The sequence below is a fragment of the Otolemur garnettii genome, unplaced genomic scaffold (genome assembly GCF_000181295.1).
Source record: "Otolemur garnettii isolate 467f Iridium unplaced genomic scaffold, OtoGar3 scaffold00218, whole genome shotgun sequence".
Classification (NCBI taxonomy): Eukaryota; Metazoa; Chordata; class Mammalia; order Primates; family Galagidae; genus Otolemur; species Otolemur garnettii.
Window position 1 is genome coordinate 1,945,645 of NW_003852613.1, and position 27,238 is coordinate 1,972,882.

At 54.7% G+C, this 27,238-nt stretch overlaps 1 protein-coding gene and 1 long non-coding RNA gene across 2 annotated transcripts in view; one reads left to right on the forward strand and one right to left on the reverse strand.

The window, feature by feature from the left end:
- Positions 1 to 8,814: 8,814 nt before the first annotated feature.
- LOC111722141 lies at positions 8,815 to 16,134 on the reverse strand. The gene is made up of 3 exons (XR_002771068.1): positions 15,947 to 16,134; positions 10,954 to 11,007; positions 8,815 to 9,182 (listed from the first exon to the last, which is right to left on the reverse strand). It is a non-coding gene; the product is annotated as an uncharacterized LOC111722141 (long non-coding RNA).
- Positions 16,135 to 20,434: 4,300 nt separating this feature from the next.
- Positions 20,435 to 27,238, forward strand: part of TANGO2 (transport and golgi organization 2 homolog) — a 33,572-nt gene continuing 26,768 nt past the window's right edge. The window contains exon 1 of the mRNA XM_003801710.3: positions 20,435 to 20,487. The gene's annotated coding sequence lies outside the window, so the exon portion shown is untranslated. The remainder of the gene's footprint in view (positions 20,488 to 27,238) is intronic.

Consider the following 27,238-nt stretch of genomic DNA (forward strand, 5'->3'; position numbering starts at 1 on the left):
TGATAACAGTGTTAAAAAGAATAAGATACATAGAATTGAACCTAAAAAAATGCAAGATTTGTACACTGAAAACTACAAAACATTATAATTAAAGACCTAAATGGGCTCAACACCATTGCTCAGCTCAGTGACCAGGGCACCAGCCACATACACTGGAACTGGCGGGTTCGAATCCAACCCAAGCCTGGCAAACAACAATGACAACTACAACCAAAAAAAAAAAAAAAAATAGCAGGCATTGTGGTGGGTGCCTATAATCCCAGCTACTAGGGAGGCTGAGGCAAAAGAATTGCTTAAGACCAAGAGTTGGAGGTTGCTGTGAGCTGTGACAGTACTGCACTCTACAGAGGGCAACATAGTGAGACTTTGTCTCAAAAAAAGAAAAAAGAAAAAAGAAAGATCTAAATCAATGGAAAGACATCTCATGTCTATGCACCTGCAGACTTACTACTGTCACAATGACAGCATTATGGAAAGTTATCTACAGATTTGCTGCATTTCCATGAAGATCTCAATAACTTTTTTTTTTTGCAGAAATAGGAAAGTCTGGAAGATTCATATTGATCTTGAAGGAACCCAATGGGCCAAAACAATCTTGAAAAAGAGTAACTAAGTTGGAAGACTTACACTTTCTGATTTCAAAACATACTATGAAGCTACAGTGATCCAAACAGTGTGGTCATGGGATAAAGAAAGACTCATAGATCAATAGAATCCAGAATCCAGAAATAAATACTCCCCTATACGGTCAAATGACCTTTAACAAAACCCAAGTAACATCCCGCATATATGGTCAAATGACTTTTAACAAGAAGACCAGGACCATTCAATAAGGAAAGGATAGTCTTTCAACCAGTGAGGGCAGAACAACTGGCTAACAGCAAGCCAAAGAATGATGAGGGACCCAGGCCTTATGTCATATAAAAAAATTAAAAGTGTATCAAAGACCTAAACATATACCTAAAACGATAAAACTCTTAGAAGAAAACAAAGGGAAAAATCTTCATGACACTGGACTTAACCATGATATATTGGATAAATACAAAAAGCACAGGTAACACTTAGCCAGGTGGAGTGGAGGATCGCTTGAGCCCAGGAGTTTTGAGGCCGCAGTGAGCTTTGAGGACACCACTGTGTTCCAGCCTGGGTGAATGAGTGAGAACCCACCTCTAACAAAATTTAAAAAAATAAATAAATAAAAGCACAGGCAAGAAAAGAAAAAATAAAAAGAACTACATCAAAATTAAAAATGTTAGGCTGGGCGCAGTGGCTCACACCTGTAATCCCAGCACTCTGGCAGGCTAAGGGGGGTGGATTGCCTGAGCTTAGGAGTTTGAGACCAACCTAAGCAAGAGTGAGACCCTGTCTCTAAAAATAGCTCAGGAGGCTGAGGCAAGAGAATCGCTTAAGCCCAAGAGCTTGAGGTTGCTGTGAACCATGATGCCATGGTACTCTACCAAGGGTGACAAAATGAGACTCTGTCTCAAAAAAAAAAAAAAAGTAAACATTTTAATCATTAGGGAAATGCATATTAAAACCACAATGAAACACTAAGTTACACTCCTTAGGATGGCTACCCCCCACCCAAAATAGTTAGATGCCTTGAAGTAAGTGACTATGCCTTAATTGCATGCATGTGGTCAGGCCCAAGGCCGAGGATGGCTAATCTTAAAACAAAAAGTGTTAGAAAAGATAGAAACTGGAACCCTTGTGCACTGTTGGTGGCAATGTAAGATGGTGCAGATACCATACACAGCAGTACGGTAGTTCCTCAAAAAAATTAAAAATAGAATTACCATATGGTTCAGCGATCCCAAAATTCAGGGTATATATCCCAAAAAATTGAAATCAGGGTCTCAAAGGGATTGTGGGTACAAATGTGTTCATAGAAGCATAATTTACAATAGCCAGAAAAGGAGACCAACCCACATGTCCGTTGGTAGATCAATGGATAAATAAAATGTGATACAGACATACAATGGAATATTATCCAGCCTTATAAAAGAGTGAAATTCTGACACATGCCATAACATGGGTGAATCTTGAGGACATTAAGTGAAATAAGCCAGCCACAAAAAGGAGCACACTGTGAGATGCCATTTATATGAGGCCTCTGGAGTAGTCAAATAATTGGAAAAAGTCAAAAAGTAGAAGGAGCTAGGGATTATACACATGCTCCCCAGAGTGCTCCAAAGTGCTGGGATTACACACATGAGCCATAGTGCCCAGTCAGAAATTATATAGCACCCTTTTAAATAAATAGTGGATCAGGCTCCATGCCTGTAGCTCAGTGGGTAGGGCGCCAGCCACATACACCAAGACTGGAGGGTTCGAACCTGGCCCAGGCCTGCTAAACAACAATGAGAACTACAACCAAAAAATAGCTGGGTGTTGTGGCAGGCACCCGTAGTCCCAGCTGCTTAGGAGGCTGAGGCAAGAGAATCGCTTAAGCCCAAGAGTTTGAGGTTGCTGTGAGCTGTGATGCAACAGCACTCTACTGAGGGTAACATAGTGAGACTCTGTCTCAAAAAAATAAATAAATAAATAGTAGATAAAAGATAAAAATTTAAGTATAAAGAGTTGGCTACTTAAAAACAGTGAAAAAATAAATGACCACTACATAGATAGATAGATAGATACAGAGAGAGAGAGAGGGAGAATGAGAATAGGTTACAGCCAAACTTGTACAGAGGTAAATTCATAGCCTTAAAGTCCCCAAACCAAAATTCTCACTGAAATGACCAACAAGATATGGGAATTAAGGAACAAAAATTGCACATACTACTGACTACCTACCACATACTAGAAATGGAGATTTTTAATAGATACTGTTCAGAGGGGACAGAACTAAAAGAAGGTACAGAAAATTAACTCATAAGCCCAGGATCACACTGCGAAGTTACCCGTGGTACAGTCCACTACTCAGGCCTCTGCCCGGGTAAGGAAGATGGCAAAACTCTAAACCTTCCCCTGCTGCCACATCTGAATGAAGGTCAGAGTAGGAGAGAAAGAGGCTGCCTGGGCCGCTGCTGGATTACAGGTCAGGGCTGGGTGGCAGCCACGCAGCACTTGGCACATATTCAGATGCTCAAATTGTTCCAGCTGCACATGGAAAGCAAGGAGGAGTACCAGAGAACAGAGCTTTGGCCAGCAGAGCACTGCAGCTCCATGCCCAGGCCAGCCCCAGGAACCAGGCTTGTGTACTATGTTATGACAATTTTTGTGAGAAGGACTACCTTGGGGCTCCAGAGGCTCAGGAGGTGCTGCCTTGGTAGAGGCACCTCACCTCTGCTTCTAGAATGACCAGTGGGTGGGCCATCCAGGCATTTAGCAGAGTGCAAGGTGGGTGCAGATAAGGAGGAAGGATTATGGTGTCCCAGGGACTGAGGAGGCTCAAAGGGGAGTGGGGATGTGGAGCCAGATAAACATTTGATGAAGGAGAGGACAACAGAACCAGGCCCAGTGTAGGAGCTGCCTTGGCAGAAGCAGCCTCCCCAGTTGTAAGGGAGGGGGCAGGGGACAGTGTTCCACTCCCACACAGAACTCCTACCCTTCCTCCTCAAATCCTACGACCCTCAGACCTAGGGCCTGGCTGAGGTTCACTCCTGCCCTACCAAGATGGTAGTGGCTCTGGGAAGTGTCACCATTGGTGGAGGTGCAAAGGTTCTGAGTGATCAGAGCAGGACAAGTGAGGTCAGGTTGGGGAACAAGTCATAGGCCCCGCCAGCCTATGTGCTAACCCTGAAGACTTGCCGCCCAGGGCTCCAGGCACAAGGCTAGCTGCCTGGCTCACAAAATCACACATGGCCTCCTTCCTCACGCCACACCCTCGGCCCACCTAGTCCCACCCCCAGCAATACTGAGCTTCTGCTAGAAGCCCCCAGCTCTGTAAAGACAGAAGTGTGTGACAGGCTTAATTTAAAATTAACTAATGCCTCTGTTTCACAGGTTTGGCAAATAAATGTCTGGACTTAATTCTTGAAACACAAATACTGAATTAGTCTTGTTACCAACAATAGCTCCCTGCAAATGCCAGAGAAATGTCACCTGGAAGACTGGAAAGGGAAGGAGTGTTTGCCTGGGGCTGGGCTGGCAGTGAGGCCCGCTCTACTCACTGAACCTCATTTTCCTCATGTGTAAGACATTCCCCTTCCACATGCTCTGAAGACTGACAGGAAGATGGTCTTGGCCTCACCCAAGTCCCCAGCCCCAGCCAGGTGTGGGCCTGTGGTAGGCAGGAAAGTGGGCAGGGGAGTCCAGGCTGAGAGGAGGTGGGCCCAAGTGGAGACCTGGTGTGAACCTGTCCTCTCAGGGCCCTGGACAGGTTGCCACCCTCCTGGCAGGCAATTGAGCCCCCATCCTCCCCAAGCAGGAAGAAACAAGTGAGGTTTGTAGCCTGTGCCCTTTTGACTGGGAACCCCAGAGCCCAAGGCCTGCCCACACCAGCAACACCAGTTCCCCTCAGAAGGTGCTGTGTGGGGCTGGGGTGCTTACAACACATGGGCAGCATTCTCCTCCTTCCCTCCCTGTCCCTAGCCACCTCCACCTCCCTCTGTGCCTTACCCTCTCAACTCCTCCTAAGCCCCACACTGCCTGCATCCCACATCTCCCGTCCCCTGCACCTCTGCCCCTCCTTCCAACTACACCACCCCATGCTATCAGGCCTTCTGGACAGAGTCCCAGAGCTCCAGCTCACCTGTGGCAGGCGGACTGGGTTGCCCACGGCATGTTCCAAGGGGCACAGCTGACCCCTCAGCAGACCTCTGGTGCCTCGAAGTATAGGTGTGTGGGGGATGCAGGGCCTGCAGCTTTGTGCACAGGAGGCTCAGCCCAGAAGAGGCTGCTCTCACTACCAGGGCACCCTGGCACCCCTCGATGCAGGTCCACAGGTCCCAGTGCCTCACTGGCAGGGGAGCTGCCAGGCCTCCCACCCCCATGGGGACTAGGCTGGAGGCTGAAGTGCACAGATAGGATATGTGGGGGCACAGAAGCTAAGAGGGGAGCCCCAGCACCAGCTTTGCATGGCACCCACAGCAGGCTTGTTGGGGACCAGCCAAGATAGCCCAGGTCCTTTAACACAAAACTAGGAATGGTGTCACCTCACATGCATGCCTGTGAGGAGGCTGGGCTCCCTGTGGACAGGGTGGTGGCACCTTACAGGTGTGGGTCCCTGGGTTGTCTGCCTTCCCAGTGGGGCTCTGTCCTCTGGGTAGATTCCTGGGTGAGCTTTGTCTGTGGAAGGTGGGCCCTAGGTGTCCCTGGGGAGAGGCCTGTTGTGGGGCCCTCTTCAAGATTCTCCCCCGCTCCCTAGGCTTGCTGTACGACCATCCCTACTAAGGCTCTGCCCTGCACGTACACACGCCCTGCCCTGCTGGGACCTCAAGGCCAAGATCAAGTTGTTCAAATATAGAAAAGTAGCTCTGGGCCCATAGTGGGGTGTGTTTCTCAGGTGCCCGGGGGGAGGCAAGGCAGAGAGCCAGGCCATTCCAAGGAGAGGCTGCCAATGGGGAGAAGGTGCCCATGGAGGGTGCCCACCCTGCTTTTGAGAAAACAGGAGGGTAGGGCCTGTGGCTCAAGGAGTATGGTGTCAGCCCCATATGCTGGAGGTGGCAGGTTCAAACCTCAGCCAAAAACTGCAAAAAAAAAAAAAGAGAGAGATAACAGCAAAGGCACAAGGGCAATGCCAGGATCACAGTGCAGGGCACACTGACAAAGCACACTGGGGTGGCGGTCACACCTGCTGGCTGTGGACCTGTGTGTGGCAGGTAGGAGTTCTTAGTCCTCTTCCTTTTCTGCACTTAAACTTTTTTCATTTTCTATAAACAAGCACATACTGCTTATAAGAAACAAGGCAAAACGGGGGCCACAGGCACCACAGCCTCTTGGCCTCTGATGCTCAATCACTCAGGCTCTTGGGTACGCCAGGGAACACTGGCACCTGGGGGACAGGGGCCATACCTGGCACTAGGGAGTGGCCCTGACTCCAGGCCAGGGGCAGGTCATGGGGTCCTCAGAAAAGCAGAAGTGGCCTTGTGCCCTGTCCAGGCTGAGACCCCTGCCCCTAAGCCATTCTGGAAGCCCCCAAGGCTCAGGCCTCAGTTTCCCAACCCATACGCTCAGTGCCAGTCCAGGAGCTGTGGCTGGATCTGGACCTGCCTGGATGGGCTTTGGGCATGCCCCACACCTCCCTCCAGGTCATGCATGGGCCGGGAGGGAGGATAGGGTTGGCAGCCATCTCTGCAGGATCATTATCTTGCAAAATGCAGAGGGCAGCAAGTACATTCAGATGGGTGAACGGCCTGATTAGGGATTCAGAGACAGTAAAAATATTTTGAAAAGAAAAAGTTTAACTAAAGGCATATTAGAAATACTGAACTCACCACTGAAACATGTGGCCTGGGGCAAGACTAGGGGAGGGACAATGGGGCACAGGCCTTACATCCCCCATCCCACACAGAGTAACATCCCCACAGGCCTGCCCCTTTGCCTCAGACTCCCCAAATCAGAGCTGCAAGGGGCACTCCCATACGCCATCCCACCACACAGGACTCCCTAAGAATTCGGCTGGAATGGGTGTGCCCAAGCCTAGGGGAAGGAGAGCCCCATACTTAGCCTGAGTCCAGAAAGGTTTCTGAACAGCCAGGGCTGACATCAGTTGAGGAGCTGTGGGAGGTCCAGGGAGAGGCCAGAGAGACAAGCCCAGGGCCAGGTGTCCTGGGGAGAAGGGTGAGGCCAAGGCCAGGGCTGGACAAGGCAACTCGGGGAAGGGAATGCACCAAAACAGCCCCTATCATGGTGTGTGGATACTGCCCAGAAGAGCCCTGAGGCAGAGATGGCTGGGGCAAGATGGCCAAGGCTCTCACCTGGTGGCCTTGGTGCTGCAGGCCTCTCCAGGCTGGCTGGCCCTGTAGCACAGACCACACCACCAGCCACTAGTTACCTTGATAAGACACAACATGGGAAAGGGAGCTGACTGGCCTACCTGGGCTCCAAAGGCAAGGCCTTGCAGTGCAGCCAGATCAGCCAACCACAGCCTGACCACCAGCCCCCAAGGCTGGGAAACAACCAGGACATGTATGAGCCCCTGGTCTGGAAGCACCTCTGCCTTTGGTCACAAGGATGCACAGGGTCAGCTCCACCCGCCAGCATGCCACTGGAGGGGGACACTCGGGTGTGAAAGTGTAGACGAGCCATGGGGACACCTGCTGCTCACTGTAGGGTGGCTCAGGGGCCCAGCCTCAGTCAGCACATGGCACATGAACACCAGATGCCAGCAAAGAATGCCATGGCTCACAGCAACCTGAAACTATTAGGCTCAAGTGATCTTCTTGCCTCAGCTTCCCAATAGCTGGGACTATAGGTTCCCAACATGATGCCCAGCTAGTTTTTCCGTTCTTCTTTTTTTTTTTAAATGTCACCCTCGGTAGAATGCAATGGCATCACAGCTCATAGCAACCTCCAACTCTTAGCCTTAAGCGATTCTCTTGCCTCAGCCTCCCAAGTAGCTGGGACTACAGGCACCCACCACAAGGCCTGGCTATTTTTTTGTTGCAGTTGTCACTGTTGTTTAGCTGGCCCAGTCTGGGTTTGAACCTACCATCCTCTGTGCATGTGGCCGGCGCCATAACCACCGTGCTATGAGCGCCGAGCCTAGTTTTTCTATTTTTAGCAGAGTTAGGGTCTCGCTTTTGCTCAGGCTGGTCTGGAACTCCTAAGCTCAGGCTATCCACCCACCTCAGCTTCCCAGAGTTCTGGGATTAGAGGTATAAGCCACCACGCCCGGCCTACTAGGGGGACTTCTACTACAGTGGGAACCAGGCCCTGCTCTGAGCAGATGGCCCCAGGTGTGCCATATCCCCATTGGAAAGGCCAGCCTGGGAAAGGCAGGGCCATCTCGTAGGACGTGCCACAGAGGTCCCAGGAGGAAAAGACAGTGACCCAACCCACACCCATAGAAACACCCACACAGGACAACTGGGGCTTCTGAAAACAAAGCTGAGGAAACCCCCACCCTGATCTTTTTAACATGGACAAACCCAAACCCAAGAACGTGAGGATGTCATGACATTTCCAACTTCTAGTGATAAGGTTACTAGTCCCCCAGAGACTGTTCGGATGCCACTGTAAAAGCAAAGTTAAATCCTTGCCTCATTTTTATGTCAAAATGCATACTAGGTGGTGCGATAGTTTGAATGTGTCCCCCAAAGTTTACAGGCTGGAAACTTTATCTCCAATGTAACAATGTTGATGGGTGGCACTTTTAAGAAGTAATTAGGTCTCCAGGGCTCTGCCCTCATAACTGCAGGAGTGGGTTTGTCATCTCAGAGCAGGATCCTGACATGAGGCTGAGCCCATTACTCTGTACTCTCATGCTGAGTTGCCTTTCCTCCTTCCCCACAGGGTAACACAGAAGAAGGCCCTCACAACACAGGCCCCTTGGACTCCCCAGCTTCCAGACCTGTGAGAAATAAATCTCTGTTCTTTATAAATTACCCAATCTGAGGTATTCTGATACAGCAGCATGAAAGGGACTAAGACAGATGGAACAGGTTCTGAGTGTACAAAACTCAAGTGGAAATACCCACTAGAAGAAAAAACAGGTGCATATTTATCTGTCTGCATGCTGAGGGCTGACTACAGACATGGCAATGAAATAACTGAGCAAAGGAAAAACACTAACAGTTTCACCACTAAATGTGAAAAATTTCTGAACATCAAAACCATCATAAACAAAAATTAAAAGGCTGAGAAAAAATGTGCAGCAGGCAGAGAGATGAACAAAGAATTAATATCTTTAATTTATAAAGACTCACATCAATGGCGGAGAAACACATCAAAACCCCAAGAGGAGGATGACCCAGTGTGGGGGTCAGGCAGGAGACACAGCCTTGCTCCATGGCAGACAGACATGGACCTACAGTGAAGGCCCAGCTTGTGCTGGTCTCCGGGAGGGGACACCAGTGCTGGCCCCACAGTGGTGAAGGTCAAGGCACCAGCCCCTCTCACTGGGCCTGACATCTGTGTGTGTTGTCCCCTACCCCGCCGTCTAGCTCCCCGTCCTATTCACCATCTTGCCATTCCACAGGTGGCTTTTCTCTGTGTTTCCTCAGCTGGGCTGGGGGCTCCTCAGGATGGGGTTGGGTCTGATGTGGCAGCAATTTCCAGGGGCTTGGCAAGCAGTGCTGAGTGGCCAGAGACAACACACGGGTACTGACCTTCAGCCCCCATCCCAACTCAGCTCCATGGCCTCTTACCTACCTCCCTCCTGGTGTGGGCAGGACCATGACCCAGCCCAGCAGAGCAGGCAGCCATAAGCCAGGGCCCAGATTTTGCTTCCCAACCTGTGAAACAGGGCCCAGCCCAGAGCAGAGGTGGCACAGGGGCCACCATTTAGCCCTGTAATGCCCTGGGCAGACATGAATAATTAATCACCACTCTCCAGCTAGGCAAGACAGACATGGGAGAAAGAAGAGGCAGAGAAAGAGGCACCAAGAGGACAGAGAGAAATAGGGAGAAGACCAAGAGCTGGAAGGAGAAAATGGGACAGGAAAAGAATAGACAATAGTGAGAGTTGCTTAACCTGCCACCGTTCTGCAAGCAGAGTTGTCACTGAGCATCTGTCAGACCAGGGCTCCGTGACGTGTGGCTACCTATGAGGAGTTCAGGGGTTAGGATAACCCCTCTGGTCACCCTGCCCCTGGGCACCATGTCACCTATGCCACAAGCAATACTACATCCCTAGGCCTGGCCAACCCTGGCCAGCCTGCATGAGCCTCTTCACCCCCCACCCAGAAGACCTCGAATGGCCAAATGGTCTGAGCAGCAAGCTGCCTGGCCAGATACTGATTCTCCCACACAGCCGCATAGCAGCAGACCCGACTCCAACCAGGCTGGTGTAGCCAGCAGCTTCCCATGCCCAGGGTCCTGGGAATAGACAAGGAGCTGGCCACCCTGTCCCTCCCCTCTGTCCCACAGCCCTCAGCACAGGACACTCAGGCATCTGGAGGCCCGGGTCTGTGGCCATCGCCTTCCCCCCAGCATGTGAGCATAGCACCAACTGGGCCAGGCCTGCACACTACACTAAGTATTGCTGAGAATCATAGGGCTGGGGGCAGCCAAGCCTCCCAGGGAAACAGTGCTGTGTTATAGTTGACCCGGTTGGGGACTGGGCCATGGTGTCGGAGAAATAAGTGCAAGCTGACCCCACCCTGCTGGGCAGCAGCTACCACAGCCAAACTCTGACAGATTGGCCTGTGAGCAGGACACACTTCTCTACCCTTCAGAGGGTCCTGGGGGACACAGAGGTTTCTGGGCCTCTCCCCACTGCCACACTTTCTAGGCACCACACCTCAGTCCCACTGGAGCTGGTGGCCATAATTAATAGATGACCCCAAACACAATAGCACATTTGGCCCATGGCCGTGACCAGGACACAGACTGCTCAGTTACCAGTTATCTGCCCCGTGACAGCAGAGCAGGGCAACTGTCACAGAGACCAGGAGGCCCACAAAACTAAAAGATTCACCACCTGGCCCTTTCAGACAAGAGTCTCAGCCAGCAGCTCCTGTCTTCCCAGGGTACCCAGGAGCCTCCCAAAGCCAAGTGCTAGGCTAGGCAGGCCATGCCAACACCAGACTCATGGTGGCTGTCGTCCCAGCTGAGTAGGCCATGAGCAGTCCCAGTGGAGGTCCTGACCAATGCCGACTAGCAACCTAGTTGGTCAGCCCTGCAAAAGGCCCCTCCTTAAACTAGACATCAAATCTGGTGTCACCACACTCACCCTGTCCACCCCAGGGGCTGTGCTTACCTTAGCGAGAGGCAGACCAGAAGCACATACTGCTTCTGGTCTGTGGCCACAGTCCACCCGTGCCACCCCACCCACAGGGCCCACCAAGACACTCTGCTGTCCTATATGGGGAGGGGACGACCCCAGGCTCAGCCCAGGCCACTCACCTATCTTGAGGGGAGATCAGCACATCCCAATGTCCATCCTACTGTCTCTGGCTCCTGCAGGAAGAGTAGAGGGTACAGCATAAGGCCAGCCTGGCTGAGTGAAGTCCCTTCTCGGTAAAGGCACACTGGTCTAGACTATGCTCCCAGCATGAACACTGCCACCCCTGGCTCCAGATCAAGGTCAGATCCTGAGGCTTCCGACTCACAGCCATACACTCACATGCACTTTCTCATCCCCACTTGCACAGGCGGCAGCTCACACCAGGCAGTATGGCTGCCCATGGGCATCTCTAACACTGCTGACTGCTCTCCAAGATGGTGGACTGACAATGACCTTATCTCTTTCCTAGAAGGTTGGGCATAATTTGTCATGATAAATGGCAGAGGAGCAAGGACTCTGACCCCAAAGGAGCCAGGTGCAGGGTCCTGCTGGCCCACACAGTGGTCACAGCCCCTGAGGGTCTCCCCCAGTCCTGCCCCGTGGGACAGGCCCCCTGCCTCTCCTGGGGCTCCTGAGACTGACCCAGATGCTGGGGTGCACCATGGAAGAAACCAGGTCCCTGTCCCCAGGACTCAGTATGACAGGTGGCAGACAGGCTCCTGGGCCTGGACCTATGGTCAGGTGTGACCATTTGTCTGGGCCCTGGGGACTGGCACTTGGGCCTGGGCTGCCCAGCTTTAGGGGCTGGAGCAAGAAGCAAGATGGTGTCTGTGCCACTCATAACTACAGCCCTACCCTGGGGAAGAAGGAACCTCCCAGTTTCCTGTCTCAGTCGATGGCCCAGGGGATGCAGTCCCTCTCATTATAGCTGGGCCTGGGGATGTTGCCAGAGTGTTCATGTCATAAAAATGAAAAACAAGACAGCACAGACCAGCAAGGAGGGGTGGCCATCTCCAGGGGGATGCGGGCAACCACAGCTCTCTCTCCTTGGCTCCACACCATTTTCTGGATTGTTCCAGGTCTCTGCCCAGCCCTCCTCTGTGGACATGGTCCCCCTGGGGGTCCCAAGGGTCTCTGCCTCCTAACAGCCCCTTTGTCATGGGGAGGGGTTTATCATGAGGTGGAGGGCTGGCCAGGGGTCAGGGTGGGATTGCAGGGGTATAGGACTCTTAAGGCCAGAGGCAGGGGAAAAGCAGGGGCCTGAGCCAGGCACAGGTATGTGCATGTGTGCCCAGGAGAGTCAGGCCTAGCTGGGAGGCCTGCCCCACATCCCCCAGGCAGAGGGTTGCTGCTCCTACCCTGAGGTCTGAGGCTCAGGAATCAGCTTTTGCTCTCAGCTTGATGTTTCCAGGGCACCTCTGTTTTTAGACCACCAGCCTCTCCCAGAAACATGCTGGTCCTGAGCCATCACCTTGCTGACTTCTACTGCCCGGGATCAGCCTAACACCCCATATTATCACAGATGGGGAAATTTGGTCGTTTCTGAACCCCAAAATCCCCAAAGTCACCCACCTGGTTGGGGATACGTGGCCACAAGAGTATAGCCCTATGTCATCTGCCTCCACCTGGCAGGACTCCAGCAGGGCCAGAAGCCTGCAAACACGTAGAGACCAGCAGCAGGGACCGGGGACTTGGGAAGGCGCCCCCAAGGAGGCGGGTGGGGGCAAAGGCAGGAAGACTTTCAGGGAGGGCAATCAGAAGTGTAGGTCTTCCCTATCAGGGCAGCATCATACAGGCAGAGTGGGTGGGGACAGGCAGAGTGGGTGGGGACAGGCAGAGTGACTGCAGCCAGCTTGCGGGGATCTCTGGGCAATAGATGGACACAAGGGCAGACAGATAGGACAGCAATGTGAAGGGACAACTAGTAACAGGATCATTATGGGAAAGTGAGGAGTGCTCAATTTGAGAGTCCCTCTAAGCACCTCCTCCAGGCTGGCCTGCAGGCTCCTAGCCAAGGGACAGCTGCACCCTTGTCACACTCCCTCCCTCAAATGAGGATGGCCAGGGCCTACCCTTGCCATGGGCTCCCCACACTGGGTTCCCCACCAAAGTGTCCAGACCTAGTGCCTAGCCATGGGGCTCTAAGAGCCCCCGCCTGCCAATAGCCCATAGACCTGCCTCTGCCCTGGGAAGGCCTACAGCTCTGGCACTGTGTCAATGGCCCCACCGGAAGGCCGAGGGGTCTCAGGCAGGGGCATGAGCTTCATTCAGGCTCCAAGGGCCACCATGATGCCAGACTGGCACGCTGAGGCCCCTAGGATGGCAGACTGGGTGAAGCATCTCCCATGAGCACAAACCAAGTCCAGGGTTGGGCTGGGCGGGCAGAAAGAAGCCTAGATGAGGGCTGGCAGGCCTGCCTGACAGCTTGATCTGCACGCCTTCAGTGTGGCCTCAGAGACCTCCTGTGAGCAGGAGATGAGACCAACTGCAGACAGCAGGGAATGTGTCCTGGAGACACCCAGTGTAGACACACATGCAGGGCACCTTTCAGTCACTGGATGAGGGAGGTTGCATAGCTCAATGACAACTGTGCCCACCATAGCAAAATAGACATGCTCCTCCAGAGGCCTGCCTGCTGCTCTGGGCTCATCATGAGAGCACACCCACTTCCACCAGGAGGCCAGGGAGGTGCCTGGCATGTGAGCCTGGAGGCAGCTGCACTCTCAGGGCTATGCAGGATCCTCACTGAGCCTCCACTGGCCTGCAGGTCCCCTTCTGCTTGCACTTGGGGTGTGAGGTTAGCAAGGGGCAGAGATCCCTGAGCTCTACCTGCCCCAGCCAGGCTCCTGGGAAGGGTCTCATCCACAGGGAGAAGCAGGGTGGAGCTGGTCCGCCTTGCCTTAGCCATCCTGGTCCTGGTGCTGACTGCCCTCTGGTGACCACACTCAGTTCCCAGCTGCCCAGCTGCCTTGCAAAAGGCCGCGAGCCCCTCAGTCCCAGGGGCAGTGGGAAGGGCCTATGGCTGACTTGGTGGGGGGGGAGGCAGTCTGTAAGCCACACAGATGTCCCCCAGCTCGGCTCATCTTCCTGACCCAAAATAGGCTGAAGAAAGCCCACAAAGGGATTCTAAACCCTGTGCCCCTCTAATTTGGGGGCTCCTGCAGAGTGACCTTATCCTGCTCTTGATGGGAGCAGATAAAACGGGTACCTTTCCCTGAGTTGAACCACTGTGGGGGAGTTCCCAGAGCCCCCACCTAGTGCCTTGTATTGCTGCCCCCCAACTTCTCCACCTCATTCCTGACCCCGGCCCAGCTCTATTACCTTCTTCCTCTGCCAGGCAGGGCATGGGGCAGGCTCAAGGGGCCCCTGACAACTGTGTGGAGCTCCTGGCTCCTCTCAGGGGCTGGCATCCCACTGTTCCTGCCCCACTAGGACTGTTTCGTGTCCACCCAGGCCTGTCTCTTGGGGTGAAGAGGCACAATAAACTCACCCTGAATCTGGGTGTAGCACCAAAAGGAATAAAGGTGCAACCCCATTCTTACAGAGCCTCTGAGAGGCAGAGGGGCCCCTAGAACTGAAGGGACTGAGAAGCCAGCACTGGAGGGGGTGCCAGGGCACACATAGGAGCCAAGCACTGCAGACGTGGAGGGGGGCTCTGATACAGCAGGACTGGGGGTCAAGCTCAGTTTATCCAGCAGGTACTTCTGTTTGTGCAGAAAATCCCAGGTAGAGGCTGGCTTAGCTGTGCACTGAGACTCGTCGCCAAGCTGGGACTCAAGGTGCTGTGTTGAGGGACTACTCTCCCATGCTAAGTCCTGGCAGAGCCCAGGCTGAAAGAAGGGGCTGAGGTCAGGGCGCAGGTGGGAGCAGGTATCACTCGCTCTAAGTCCACAGGGAAGGAGAAAGGCAGGGGGAGGGGAAGTCCATGTCTTCCCAGACACGCTGCTCCATATGTTGCAGGCTGAGCCAAGGCCTGGACCACCTGTTCAGAACTGTCCAGCCCTCTGTCCAGCACATGGGCAAGAGAGTTCTGCACCTAGCACCATCCCAGGTCCAAAAACACAGACAGCCCAAAATGGCCAGCACCTGACCTGGATGGGCCAGACCTCTCACCCCAGCCAGGACCCCAGGGTAAAGGCAGAGGCTGAGATATCCGGGTGGTGGGCCCCGGTACACCCCTGGCCCACACTCCTAGGTGAGGTTTACCCCACCAGAGTGAGGGTGACCACCTGAGGTTGTCAGATAGCAATAGTAAGAGTCTACCCTAAAAGTTGGAACACATGGGGGTGTTTTTCTTTCCCCGGTTTTTAAACGTATCTGGGTATTCAGGGAAGGGGAGTCCCTCAGGTCCATTTCCGTCTTATAAGTTACATATAGGTTACAAACGACAAACTATTCTAAGTATCCAATATTTAATTATTTAAAAACTAAAACAGGAAGGTCGGGATCTCAGGCCGCCTGCCCAGAGCCAGTCCTCAGCTGAGCACGACTCTAGGTGGGAAGACATGCGGCTGCCAGGGGGCGCAGGGGCGACGCGGGGAGGGAGACCCAGGCCAGAGCACCGGGCAGACTCAGGGCGGCGTCCCCTCGCTCATCCCGGGACGGCGGGAGCAGCGCGGTATGGCACATCCCTTTGGCCGGTCGGTGCCCTTCCGCTCCCAGCGGCTCGCCGCCCCAGGAAAGTTCCCAGGCCTGGCCACCCCTTCGGTCGTGGAAAAGTTTCCGTGGCCGACCGCCCTGGGTGCCAGGCGCGGGGCGTCGCGCGGGGTGGACATGGCTGAGGGCTGGACGGCGCCCGGCAGGGGAGCGCTGTACGAGGAGCCCCGGCCGGGACCGGTAAGGACCCAGGCCGAGCACAAAGGGACCCACCCCGCCGGTCGGGGTGTCGGCGCCGCAGCGCGGGCGAGGGGCGGGTGGGGCAGAGCCGGGCTCCGATCCCTGGCGCAGACCCTGGCCCGTACCTCGACTCGGAGCCCAGCACCGTATCCAATCCCTGCCAGATCGCAGCCCGGACCTCCGCCCCCCTCCCCAGTCTCCGCCCCAATACGGGCCGGACGCCGGCTCAGACCCTCAGCCCCAGGCTCCGAGCCCCGCCCACTGGCCAGAGCTTACCTGGAGTGTGGCGTGAGCGGCTCAGCAGCGCAGCCCCCGCCCCGGGCCGGGCGTCCCCAGGGCCTTGGGCACACGAGGAGCAGCGTCCCCAGGGCGCGGCACGAGTAGCCGTCCGCGAGGCCGCACCTCGGGCGGGTGCGGGGCAGATCCCTCCCTTCAAGGGCCAGCACGCAGCCCTCCGGCCAGCCCTCCCCGCCCCTCGCGCGGCCCGTGCGCAAAGCGAGCCCGGCAGGATACAAGACCCTCTGCCCCGCCCCCTCCGACCGCAATTTTTCCCATTGGTCGAGAGACCCGGGACGGCCCGGCAACCGGTGCCGATTGGACAGGCACGCGGAAACGGCGGCCTGCCATTGGCCCTTGGTGGTATCAGTCCTGCGGCATGACCAGCCCCTCGCGGAGGGGCTGCGACCCGGGCACCTGCCAGTACCGCTAAGGTGGCCTGGCGTGCAAGGCTGCCCTCTCCCTGTCGACTTATGAGGACGTCCCCGGACCGTCGAGCCCTGAGCACCGGCGCCCCTTCCCCGGACTCTGGCAGCCTTGCCTTCGTTACCACCCCCAGGTCGCAGGTATCCTTCTCCAGCGCCCTCCCGCCGACATCCAATTGTGTTCATCACACGACCCTCAAGGCAGTTCTGCGGCTAGCTCTATTTTACAGATAGGAAACAACCTCAGAGAGGGTCTCCCTCGCTTATGTGACCAAGTTGTACCCAGTGTGTGACTGCTGGGCCTGGGGCTTTCCCACCCTCACCAGCCCTGGGTCTGCACAGCAGGGGCGCGGGAGAGGCAGTGGTCCAGCCAGGCTGGAGGTTTGCAAGAGCAGGAAGAGACCCCTCTTGCACTAGGGGTTTACTTCCTCCACAGTACAGAAACCCTGGGCTCTCGCAGGGCTGCCCTTCCGCACCTACACTTGGCACTGCCTCACAGCTCAGGGCCTGGGGAAGGAGAGTAGTTTCGCGCATCTCGTTTTCTCCACCCTGCCTGGTCCTGGAGGAACATTCATGACCAGTTGAAATGAGCAAAGATTGCATTTCCCTGGCAGGTGGACAGCACCAACCTCACCTCTCCCGTGACGCTGGCCACAGAGGGGACCTGGCCCTCAGCAAGTTCCACTTAAACTTGAGGCACTGGAAGCACCACCAGGGATGCTGCCCTGCAGGGCTTGTACCCTCAGCCAGTGTCCCTGGCTCTTGGTTGGTTCTAAGACTTTCCTGCCCAGGACGCAGCTGGAGATGAGTTTGTTAGCTCACTACAATCCCAAGACCACTGGTGGATACACACTGCTGGCAATAGTACTAATGACAGTGGTGAAGGGGAACCATGCACTCCCATCTTATCTACCCAGTCAGAATCCAGTGTGTTCATTCACGAGTTGCTTGGTCAGAACAGAACAAAGAAAGTGAAGTGGCTTTGGGCTAGAGCTCACCACTGGTACTACCAGTGGGTCCACTGTGCCCTGGCAGTCATGGTGAATTGATCCCAGCAGTCTTTCAGAGCCAGGCAGCTACTATCAATCGATTGGAGTTGGCCCTTGGAGTGACAGCTATTTGGCACCCTGACATGGGATGTTGCTTGCAGCTCTTGAAGGGCAGAGCAAAGCTTCTTTCCCTGGAACACAGGGTTCCCCAGAAGTGAAGTAGCTCTCATCTTGTGGTGCAGCACCACGGTGACATTCTGGCTCAGGTGCTGTGTGGCTGGGCTCCATTTAGGGGTAGATTTGATATGTGCAACCATCCCCAAGCACCTCTCCAAGGCATTGGATGCTGGTCCTCTTGAAGCCCCTCTTCTCTCAGCGACTTTGTGGTCCAGCACCATTCCCGCCCCATGCTTGATGATGGTGGCAGGAGGGGCTGGATAGACCTCTGCCGAAACCACAAGGGAGAATCACCCACCAAAGTCAGCCCAAGTGAGAACTGCTTCCCTCTCATCACCTCTGCCACCTCCTTGGTGTTTTAGAGGCCTGTCTGCCCTCAACCCGACCACTAGCTATATACAGAGGCTCAGTTTGGGCAGCACCACTAAAAACAGGATTCAAGGCCCCTGTCCAGCACTTGACCCATCCAGCTGCAGGCAGGAATCAAAAAAACAGAGTAGGGAGAGCAGAGGGTCCAGTAGCCCAGTGTCTTTTCTCTCTCATCCTCTCCACCCAGCTGCTGGCCAGCTCTGTAGAGACAGCTGTGGGGCACATGGGGAAACTCAAGGGAGAGGAAGGTTGCAGCTGGATTTAGGAAGAACTTCTCAACACTTGCAGGTGTTCAGAAACCAAAAAAGTGGCAACAGGAAGTAGTGATCTCCCTTAGGACATGTGCAATTAGAGGTGAGATGGCAGACAGCTCCTTGCAGACCCAAGATCCCAAGGTTTAGGTCCCCATCCCATCTAGACCCATCTCATCTGCCCTTGCCTGCTCCATGGCATCCAGGCTAGAGTGAGTCAGTGTCTCGTCTGGCTCAGTCTGGCTAGGGAGAGTATGGCTGGGGTGGGCTGGCCCAAGGCCACAAGCTGTCTGTGACAGAGCAAGATTCCAACCACTGTCCAACATGTTACTGCATTCCTCTTTGTGGCAAAGGGAAAGCTTGGTCATTCTGTGTCTTGCTCTGAGGTGCATGGTGCTTTGGAGCATGCTACTTTGCAGCTACTGCCCTGTACCTCAGGGCATGGTCACTCACCACCAAAGCCCAGATCCTGTTTGTCCACTGCCACTACCTCTTGGCCTTATGAACTATATATAGTCAGGCTGTTTAGAGGGAAATCACAAGCACCAGGCCAGCATGATTCCACTACTGGATGGGAGGAGGGAAAACCAAATATCTGTCTGGATCTGTTGCCTGCTAGCCATGTGTCCCTGGGCATCCAAAGACCTTGGTTTTCTTGCCTATAGAAGGTTTCTGTTGGGGCTCAGCACCTTTAGCACAGTGGTTACAGCGCCAGCCACATACACTGAAGGTGGTGGGTTCGAACCCAGCCCAGGACAGCTAAACAACTATGACAACTGCAACAAAAAATAGCCGGGTGTTGTGGCGGGCACCTGTCATCCCAGCTACGTGGGATGCTGAGGCAAGAGGATCTCTTAAGCCAGGAGTTTGAGGTTGCTGTGATCTGTGACATCATGGCACTCTACCGAGGGTAACATCATAAGACTCTGTGTCAAAAAAAAAAAAAAGGCTCAGTGCTCAGCGCCTGAAGCTCAGCAGCTAGGGTGCCAGCCACATACACTGGAGCTGGCGGGTTCGAATCCATCCCGGGCCTGCCAAACAACAATGACAGCTATAACCAAAAAATAGCTAGATGTTATGGCAGGCACCTGTAATCCTAGCTACTCTGGAGGCTGAAGCAATAGAATCACTTAAGCCCAAGAGTTGGAGGTTGCTGTGACACCATGGCACTCTACCCAGGGCGACATAATGAGATTCTGTCTCAGGAAAAAAAGAAGGCTTCTATTGGGTTCTAGGAGGGTTGCACAGACTGCAAAAGAGTGGGGCCAAATGGACCTGCACTTCAGTCTGGGTTAGATTTTTGACTTTGCAGATTATAAGCCAGGCCCTTCCCCTGTGTGAGCCGGTTTTCTGCAGGGTACCCGGGCTTTGGGTTGGGACTGGGACACCTACACCTTCAACACAAGGATGTGAAGCTAATCCAGCCCCCACTGCTGGCCACATTTTTTACTTCAGCTGAAGACATAACTGCTCTTGAGTTTCAGTGTTTGCATCTATGAAGTGGAGACAACTGGGTTTAGAGTGCTTAGCACATTATCATTATCCTTGGTGTAGTCCTCATCCTTGTCAGTTTTTTGAGGGCAGAAGCTGAGCCTCTGACTCTCCACTTTTCTGGAGCATCAGCCTGAGGCCAGTGGGTGCAAGAGGCCCAGTGAATGCCTCTGTCTTCTTGGGAGGGCCTCAGTAAGTGTTCATCTGCTCACTCAGCACAACTCAGACTGGGGCAGCCCTTCATCCTTGGAGCAGGACCTAGATGTGGGTTCAAAGGCTTCAGTAGTGGGGGTAGGACTAGAGTGCCTACTCCGGGGTCAGGGGTCTGTCCTGGGAGTGGCAGGGACATCTGGGGGAGGGGGTCAAGGTGGAACCAATAAGTCAAGGAAAGGATGTTTGGAACAGGATGTTTAGGTCCAGGGGTCAAGGTTGGGTGATAGGGATGGTGAGACCAGGATCCAGCCTGACGGGGGGCAGGGGGGGGCTGGTCTGGAAGTGAGCATTCCTGTACACGCAGGGTGAGTACAGCTGGGCTGCTGCTGCCTTTTAGGGCACCCCTACGGGCCTGGAGCCTAGGAGGCCCGGATGGCCGCGGGGATCACCAGGTGCCCAGACGGTCGCGTAGCCTCCAGGTTTGGCGCAGCCTTAGGGGCGGGGCGCCAGGAGGGCTGCCCCCAGCGACAACGCGCGCAGCCAACTGGCCCCCGGCAGGCGGAGGTCTGCCCCGCCCCTCGCCGCGCTGTCCAATGGTGAGCACACAGGCGGTGGGTGGGGCGGGGCCTGGGCTGGCGGCGGTACCGCGCGGGCGCGGCACCCGGAAGTCGGCGGCGGCTGAGGCGGTGAGTGCGTGGCAGGCGGCTCTGCCGGCTGACTCCGCTGCCGATGGGGCTGGCTGGGGCTCAGCGGCACTGGGTTCTGGGCTCCTGGGGGGCAAAAGCGGGACTGGGTGCTTGAGGGCGCGTGGGCCGGCCGCACCGCCGTGCCTTGCCTCAGTTTCCCCTTTTGGGGGCGTAGAATGGAATCACGCAGCTAGGCCTGGGGCTGTCACGTCCGGGGAGACAAGACCGACCCTGGCAGAGGAAAGTGTGGCGCGCGTTACTGGAAGGCGTTCCCGGTGATCCGCGCGGGAACGGAGTGCGGGGGCTGCTGGCAGACAGAACCCGACTCCCTGAGCGGATGCCGAGACTGGCGGGGCTGGGAGCTGCATGGTCATTGAAGGATGGATGGGCTGCGGCTTTGGACAGCCATGGGGCAGTTCTGGAGTCGAGTCACGCTGCCCCCTCGCTGCGGTTTTCCTTGGGGCAGTGCTGTGACAGCTGGTGTGGATCGGGGAAGACAGCTGGTGCGGATCGGGGAAGACAGCTGGTGCTGGATCATCCCCGTGTCTGTATACGGCCTTCCTGGGGCCTTTTGGGTAGTCACATCACCACTAGAGTGTCAGGGCTGGGGGCTAGGCCTGGCCCCAGTGCTGGGCTGTGCCGCAGCCTGAGCTTTTCTCCTTTTCCTCTTGGGACAGGGAGGAGGATTCTTTCCCTGCCCTGGGCACCTCTCTTCTGCTCACTGGATTCCTGCTGGGCCACAGCTTAGAGTGAACCTTCTGCCCTTGGACAAGTCCCTGGCTCTCAGGCCCCCTTCCTCTGCAGGAATGTCACGTGCCCAGCACTAGCCAGGGCTGGTGTGTGTCTCTGGACTTCCTGACCACTGTTTTGCTGCCATTCTGGGCTCCCTCCATGAGGCAGATGTGATGACATCTGTGAGGGGTAGCTGGGTACCTCTTTGGGAAGCTCATTAGCCCTTAAGGCAACCTTTGGGGGCAAGCATTCATTGGCCCAACCCTGTTCACACACAAAAAAGTGAGGCTTAAGGGGGCAGATGGCGTTCCCAAGGTCGTTCAGAGACCGCTCTTCCTGGGCTCCTCTCCCAGGAGCCTTCCTGCATCAGGTGACCTATCAGGTGGGGTAGAGGCAGCTGGAGAGGGTGACCATGTTGTCAGGTGGACACAGCGTAGCCTCTGCTGCTCTCCTCAGTAACCCAGCACTCTGGCAGGGCAGGGTGGAGTGCCATGGTGTTCCCACCCCTCAAGCTCTTACAGCATGAATCCCCAACCCACTTGCATGTTCTTGAACTGCAGGTCCCTCAGACCAAGCTGCCACCTGCCACAAGTGTAGTGACAATAGCCCTTCCCTGAACAAATGGCCATCAGCTTGCTTGGCTGTCCAGCTCTTGTGCTTCACTGTGGGTTGTCATTCTGATCACACTACAATGGCTTGACCATGAGCAGTTGTAGGAACTCACTCCTGTGCCCACCTTCTACCCCAGGTGGTGAGCTCTGCAGCCATCAGGGTGATGCTTCTGAGAACATTCATGGAAAGGTGAGGGGCCTCTTGGGGACCCCAGAGGGGTTCTGGAGAGAAACAGCCCAGGACAGGGAGATTAGGAGGACTTCTAGAAGTGGGGCTGTGCTTTCCCCAACATGTGAGAACCGAAGCCCGTTTTTTGGTGATGTGTCCCTCAGTACGTGACAGCAGAGTCTGGCACCTTTGGTCCTGACCACAGGGTTTAAAGATGTGCTCTATAAAAACAAGGTCCCCCAGAAAGACTTGAGATTTGGGGTTATCAGTGCAGATGTTACTCTCTTTCTCCCCTCAACTTCTTTCTTAGATTGCAAGAATAATATATGCTCACTTAAAAATGAGAAAGGGCAATCTTCATCTCCCAGCAGCGGCTGCCCTGGTGCTCCTGCAGACATTTGCAGGTATATCTGTCAAGGCCTCGAGCCCCGTGCTGACTTTAAGTGCTTGCCTTCACGCTCTTTGGGAGGAATGGCCCCTTTTTAGTTTTTAGTAACCATGTGGACTGAAGGGGCTGCCGGGAGGCTGGGCCTGCTCTTGGCTTGTGGGGAAGCTGTGTATTCCAGTAGGGAGGATGTGAGGTACAGGGGCTACCCTGTGTCCAGAGCCTCCTGTTGCCCTCTTGGTGCCCCTTGTCTGTGCTGCCCCTTTGAACAGTGAAGAGAACGATAGCTATTCTGGTGTGAGGGTTAGTTAATGCTCCAAAAGCACAGTGGAGACCTAAGCAGAGCATCACTGCAGCAGATTTGTGGTGGTAATGTGCCGTTTTATAGCCCAAATGAGAAAGCAGGGATTGCTGAGCTTCCCCACAGGGACTGGCCGTGGCAGGTGGGAGGGGTTGGGGTATTCCCAGCGTCAGAGCTTTCTTCTCTCGCCAAGGCTCTGGGAGCAGCGACAGTGTGTTCCCATGTGTGTTTACCTCCTCTGCTGGCAGCTGCTGGGGGCCCATGTCACATGTCTGTGTCTGTTCTGTCCTTCCAAAAGAGCAGCTCCAGCTTTCAGAATGCACCCCTGGGGCTGCCACAGCCTATGAGGACAGTATGTGTGTGGGACTACAGGGGGTGGGGGTTGGGCACCCGGCTGCTCAGGCCAGCCCTCATGGTCATTGAGGGGCTTGCCAGAAGCCCTGGGGAACTTGTCCCCTGCAGACCAGATGGACAGGCTGGCCAGCCTTAAGAAAATATATTCCCCAGACTGGGTGTGGTGGCTCCCTCACACCTACTTTGGGAATCCTCTGAGACAAGATTACTTGAGACCAGGAGTTTGTGATCAGCCAGGGCAATATGGCAAGACTTGACAAAAAATTTAAAAATTAGCCAGGTGTGCTGGCATGCACATACAGTCCCAGCTACTAGGGAGGCCAAGGTAGGAGAATCACATGAGCCCAGGAGTTTGAGGCTGCAGGGAGCCATGATTGCACCCCTGCACTCCAGCTTTGGCTTGTGGGTGACAGACAGAGTGAGGTCTTGTCTCTTAAAAAAAAACAACACACACATAAAAACACCACATATTCCCCAAATGTGTAAAATGCTGGTGTTGTTAATTGAGGTGGCAGACTGTAAGGCCTAGTTACCCTTCCAGTGCCCAGCCCTGGTAGGAGACTGAGCCAACTGAGGCTGGCAGCCCCGCCCTCCTAAGTGTCCAGACCCTCTCAGCCCTGTGTCTAGGGGAAAGCACCTGTCCGTTCCCTGTGTGTGCATCCTGCATCTGTCATCACAGTATTGTGATTTGGCATATTTCCCTTCTGCTCAGACACTGTTTTGCCTTTTCATTTGACAAAGGGAAGTGCTTCCATCGAGAGTGAGGCCCCTAGGGTCACCAGGGAGGATGCTGCTCTTCTTGGCAGGGGAAGGGGAAATCTTCACGCAGCTTGTAAGATAGCCCTGCTACGACCCATTGCATGTGCAGGTGTCCTGTGCTGGGGCTGGTCCAATCTTGTCTAGTCCCCTGTGAACAGACAATTCTCTTGGGCTCTTCCTGGCTTTCCTTCCTGTGCCCAAATGGGAACATCATAGAACCAGCAGGGGAAGAGGCCAGGGCCTGTTCATTATCCTTTAATGGTAGCTTTTGGGGGGTGGACAGTCACCCTCTTCGCCCTGCAGTGAAACATGCCTGCTGGGAGAGCACACATTTTCAGCACCTAGCTCTACGGGGAGTACAGAGTAGCCCAGCCATGCAGCTGCCGTCCATATCAGGCCTGGAACCACCACAGCACCAGATTTTCCCCTAGACCAGGTGCCCGCCCCGGCCCGTGCCTTCCATCTCTTACCTCTGGCTTATGCTGCCCCTGTGGGAGCTAGAGCTTGTTCCCATTCATTGCCACATTTGGACACCACCATCAAGCTTCAGTTCTCGGCAGCAGACTTTCTTGCTATGTTACTTCACGGACTTGGTCAGCTGTACAGACCTGGTCAGGGCTTAGAAGATCCTGTGATTAGCTAAGGCCCAGAGTAGGCACTGAAACTGAGATGACAGCCATAGCAGAGAACTTGGTGATGTGTGCAGAGCCCTGAGGCACCCAAGTGACCAGGAGTCCGGGGTGTGGATGAGGTCAGGCAGACTGCACAGCTGTGGGCCACTTAGGGATGGTTGGCTGGGCATTTGTGAAACATGGCTGGTCCCCACCTCACACCTTCCACACAAGCAGATGGTGGGCAGACCCCAGAGCTGCACCAGCATACAGCCACACAGAGAAGCCAAGGAAAAAGGTTCTCACTTTGGGCCAGAGGTGGCCTTCCTTTTTGAGACAAGGGGTGAGAACTCTACAGTAAAGATGGGGCAATTCCATGTAAAATAGGACTGTCTCTTCTAGGCAGCTGAAAGCCGGGGTGGGTAGGAAGAAAACAACTGCAGCTTCTGGAACAGACAGGAGGTGCCCACATGATGCCAGCCAGAGTCAGCACCCTAACTGGGGAGTGGTGGGCAAGGACATCCAGGCGGCCAGTGCTCAGCCAGTGGGGTGTGCTGCGGTGGGAGCGTCTCCTGTGCCGCATGCCCCAGCCTGACATGGGTGAGTGGCATCAAGTCCAGTGCTGGACATTAGGGGTCAGTTGGCTGGGCCTGCTGCTCCAAAAGTATCACTCTCACATGGAGCAATCCAGCCTCCTGGATCTGTCCTAGGAAAGCCCTCAGCCTGTGCACAGAACATGTGCTCAGGGCAGACACTTGGTGGGACCAGAATGCCAGCCAAAATAAAGGGGTGGAGTGGAGGGAAGGCTTGGTCATGGTGAGCTGGACATCACCCCAGAAAGGACAAACCTGCCCAGCCTGTGTGAGAAGTTGGGGCATCAGGACCCTGAATGCATTAAACCCATAGCTTATAGCCCTTGTGTGTGTGTGTACATGCATGTGTGAATATATGTGTGTGTATGCATGTATGTATGAGTGTGTATGCATGCATGTGCATGTGAGCTTGGTGGGAAGCCCTGGTGGCACATGCAGCCCACTAGACAGGGTTTTTGCCTGGTGGGCATTGCTGGAAATGCCCCTGACCTGGATGAACTGGTGACAAGACCAGCAGCCGTGGGCCCTGCCAGCCCCAGAAGCTGCTGGTCATGGCAGTAGGTGACTCAGAGCCTCGGGCTGGGACACAGAGCGACTGATGGAATGAGGAGAGGGGATGTAGGGGACAGGGCAGGGACAGGTGTTTCCTGGTGCTGATGCTATAGGCAGCAGTGCTGGTCAGCAAGGTGTGAGCAGCTGGCATTCAGGGTCAGTGTGTGATGCCTCTCTAGGTTCCCACATGTCCTCCGGTTCTGAGACTTCTCTGTACCCCCTACACTACCCTCTGTTGTCTGAGACCCTGTTGGGTGTGGCCCTTGAGCCTTTCCCGCCTCCTCTCCCAGTGACCTCCACGAGGTCTCCAGCCACCCGCTTCTGCCTCTGTGATGAGTGCCAGGGAAGCAGGTCCTTGCTGCCTGTCAGTGGGCCCCAGACCATCCAGTGGTACCAGGCCTTGTCCTCACATGATCCTCTTCTGGTCACTGCTGCTGTCATTGCTCTGTGGCCAGGCCTGTCCACCCGAATGTAAGCTCTTGTTAAGCTCTTTTTAGATACCAGGAATGAGATTTAGGACTTAATAGGTATGTCTCATCTTCCTAAAGATGGGTTTAGCTGTTTCCACTTGGCCCTTCAGAGCGAAAGGCCCTGTTGGTTCTTTAGAGAAGTCAGGGAAGAGGAAGGAGGCCTCAGGTTGGAGAGGGGTTTCAGCAGGAGGTTGTGGGCAGAGAGGACAGTGCACACTGGGAGAGTTCTCAGAGGCTTTATCAGCAGATGGTTGGGAAGTGCCTGGAAAGTTCCCGTCTTTCCCAGACAGTACCTTGTGCTAAGGATAATCCATGCCAAGAATGGGTCATCTAGGAGCTCTGTTTTTCTTGGATATGATAGAACCATACAACATGTGTGTCCATGAGTCCATTGCACGTCTGAGTGCCCCAGGAGGTGGTGGGGTAGGGAGACTGAGTGTAAGTGCCACACACAGCTGTGTGTCCCCTTCACAGTATATGCCAGGGCTCTTGTAAAGGAGGGGGTCCCATGTTAGCAATTGCTTTTTTTTTTTAAAAAAAAAAAAAAGGGCACTCTGGGAGGCAGAGCTGGATGGATTGCCTGAGTTCAAGAGTTCAAGACCAGCCTGAGCAAGAGCAAGACCCTGTCTCTAAAAATAGTCGGCATTGTGGCAGGCACCCATAATCCCAGCTACTTGGGAGACTGAGTCAGGAGGATCACTTTAGCCCAAGAGTTTGAGGGTGTTAGGAGCTGTGACATCACGGCACTCTACTCGGGGTAACAGAGTGAGACTCCGTCTCCAAAAGAAGACAAGAAAGAAAGGATGTCACTTATAATACCCTATCACACCCATCACAAAAAGACTTCTTGCCCAGTTCCCTATGGTGGGGCCCAGGGTGCCTTCTTCTCTCACAGAGCCACGCCCCAGAGGCCCTGCTGGACCTGGGCAGCATGGCCAGCCTTGGGCCCAGCCCCCCCAGGCAGCTGCAGTTCCCTGCAGCTGGTGTCCTCCCGGCCCTGTGGAGGCCCCCAGGGTGATGTCTTACCAGGTGGAGAGGCAGGTGCTGTGGGCCAGGCTGGCTGCACCCTGCATGGAGTGGAACGTGTGGGGATGTCAGTGGCTCAGGAATGGAGAAGCCAGCATCAAGAAGCGGGGGAGGGTTCGGCGCCTATAGCTCAACCGGCTAAGGCACCAGCCACGTACACCTAAGGTGGCGGGTTCGAATCCCCAGCC